Consider the following 3,340-nt stretch of genomic DNA (forward strand, 5'->3'; position numbering starts at 1 on the left):
GCGCCTCCTTCCCTGGGCTCTCGGTTCTGCTCCCCCAGGCTGCGGCGCTCACGAGCTGTACTGCGGCTGCGCTCACCCGTCCGCAGACCAGGAGGCCAGGCCCGCCCCGCCCCGCCCCGCCCCCTTCCTAGTCGCGGGGCAGAGTTTTGCTTCAGGCCGCTGTGACGCACCGCTCTGGTCTTCTAGTGGCCGGTTGGCAGAGAAGCTCTAGAACCTCCTCTCATCCCCTTGTTGAAAGCTACTGAGTTTTCACAGATGCCTCTGTTTTTAGGCTTAACATAATTCCCTTCATTCTTTGAACCTCGGAGCTAAGTAATATAAAGTAGTAATTACCAAGCATGCGCACCTGGCTGTCAGGCTCCTTTGAGGGTCGCTTGTGACTAGTTGTAGAATGTAGAACCTCGAGCATGGTACGTTACCTCTCTGAGCCTCAGGTTTTTCTCATCTAAAAAATGGGAATAACAGCCTTCATAGGGTTGGTAGGATTAAAGCAACACACCTAGAAAGAGGCTTAAGCACTTAATGTTCTTTGTTAATGGAAGAGTTTGTATTTGAACGAGGAGCTTAAGACTTCTGTTCATCAGACACCATGATGCCACACCCATCCCCCATTCATTTATTCATTCTACAAATATTGTGTGCCTGTTATGAGTCAGATACTTAAAGTTTTCGGTGGCTCTGCAGTGAACAATGTGCCCTACCCATTTGTTTCCTCCACTCCTGAAAACCTCTTAGATTTCTCGTCTCCGAGCCCCTCTGCTACTATCCTCGTTTCATCTCTGTCCCTGCCTCTAGACCGGCCCCAAATTTATTCTCCCACGGATATATTTCAGAGAGACAGCCTGTGACGATCCATCCAAGGCACAAATCCAGTCCCGTGGTTCCTTCTTAGAGCCTTTTGATTGTTCTCATCATGCGCAGAATGCAAGGCCCTTCGTGGCTCGGCCTCCGTCCTCTCGAGCCTCGCTTTCTTCTGTCGTCCATTGTTGGGAGATACGACCAGCACGCTGTGTCCTGGCCCCGCCCCCCAGCCCTCCTGCCCGCCTTGTGAATTCTATCGGTATTTCAAACTCCGGCTCTTTTATTCCCTCCTTTGTGAAGCCTTCTCAGAAACACACCCCACAGAATTAATCACTCCTTCTTCTTAGCGCCTTTTACTTTATACAAACATTTTGTCACTACAGTGTCCGCTATGCACTGTATCATGTTATTTTCGCTTACGCCTGTTTCTGTTACAGAGCTGGGGAGAGACCTTGGCTTGTAAATCTTTACACTCTAAATATACCCCTAAGATAATCATACTAGTAATTAATATTAGTTTTGTTCCTGGGACATGCGAAGCTGGTTCTGGGCTCAGGGCCTTTGCGATTGCTGTTCCTTCCTTGAGAACACTTACCCTAGATGTTCTCTTGGCTTCTAGTCTCAGGTTGCAGCTGATGTCTCTTGAGGCACTTTATCAAATAGGCCTTCCCTGATCACCCAATTAAAATAATACCCCAGTCACTCTCCCTGTTACCTTGTTTATCTTCATAGCACTTGTCTTGATCTAAAACAATTGTTTTATATTCTTCCCTCCTCCCCGCTAAAAGAGCCATGAGAGTAGGAGCTTGTCTGGCATCAAAATGATTGGCACATAGTCTGAGATCAATACCTTTTTTATAACCCAGCATTTCCTTTTTTTAAAGATTTTATTTATTTACTTTTGGGGGGAGGGAGAAAGAGGGGAAGAAAAATATCAGTGTGCCAGAGCTACATTGATCAGTTGCCTCTGACACACCCCCAATGGGGGACCTGGCAGGCAACCCAGGCACGTGCCCTGACTGGGAACCCAACCGGTGGCCTTTTGGTTTGCGGACAGGCAGTCAATCCACTGAGCCACACCAGCCAAGGCAATAAATATTTCTTAAATTAATTTGTTGAATACATTTTTATATAAGAAGAAATAAAAAAATAAGACATATTGGGTGAGCTTTATGATAAAGCAAAATCTGCTCTTTTCTTTGCTTTTTGACTAGATTGCAAGATTCCAGAATTCAATTGTATCATATTTTTAATATTTACTGAGCCAGGCCTAACACATAGCATGTGGTAGATATTGATGAGTATATTTTCTGTGGCCCACATATTTCTCAGAATAAAGTTAATTAATTGGATTTTCATTGCTGAAAGGGTATGGTGCTTTTTCTGTGGAAACAAATAAGATACTAAACATTTCTGTGCTGGCATTTAGAGGTATTGAGTCCATTAGTAATTGGTCAATGCAACAATCAAATAATTCAAATATATATTATTAGGATACAAACTAGAAATTGATTCACATCTGATAGAGGATACTGGATTTATCAGCTAGTTCAGACCCTCAGTAAATTAATCTGGAACTGTGAGATCACCAGAAATCAACCTACCTCGATTAAATTAAATCAGCTAGCTTCAAAATACTCCACTGAACTTAAGATCTAATGAAATGTCACCATAAAAATGTCTACTTGTTAGACCTAACTTTGAAAAATTAATTATAAAGAACTTATTTAGAGTACTTATTAATTCATATAAATGAATCCCATCTAATAAATACCTTGATTTCAGTGTCAAGAAAAGTATGTCTCATCAGATGAACTCTTGAACTTCCTGATCATAATTATTAGTCAGCATATTTCCATTTATGTTCCCTGAGGGTAGAGATTATATCTTATTCTTAGCATTCAACACATATTCATTGCTCAAAATGGAATGTCATAGAAACCAAGGGAGAGAATATTTCAAGAAGGAAGGAATAGTCAATCACATCAAATGTTGATAAGGACTGAGAACTACCCATTAAATATAGAAATAAGGTTATGTGCAACCTTGGCAAAAGTACTTTCATTAAAATCTAGTTTACAATAGGATATGAAAAGAATGGGAATATTGTGGTGAGAAGTATAGACTACTCTGTGCAAAAGCTTAGCTGTTTGGTGAAAGACATGCAGTGCAGGCTGAGAGGAAAATAAGGAGTTGCATGAAGACAGGTTTTGTGTTGGTTTTTTTATTTCATAGAGTCTTGACAGTAATTGTCAAAGCGGAAGCATCGTAAAGAGAAGAGTTGAAGATATGGGAATGAGAAGGAATGATTAATAGCATAAGGCACACTTCCCAGCTGGTGTTCCATGAATGTGCCACAAGCCATTGACCCACACAGCCTTTGGGATGAGCTGTGGGCAGAGCCCCCAGGCCAGTTCCCTGCAGCTTGAGCAACCTTCTTTGAAGTCCTCTGAGGGAAGCTGGTAGGGAATAAAGCCCAACGGCATGCCCATGTATTCCACAGGTGATGCGAACCGAGGCCGACATTCAGCCCTTCTGT

Source organism: Desmodus rotundus, chromosome 4 (assembly GCF_022682495.2).
Source record: "Desmodus rotundus isolate HL8 chromosome 4, HLdesRot8A.1, whole genome shotgun sequence".
NCBI classification, from domain to species: Eukaryota; Metazoa; Chordata; class Mammalia; order Chiroptera; family Phyllostomidae; genus Desmodus; species Desmodus rotundus.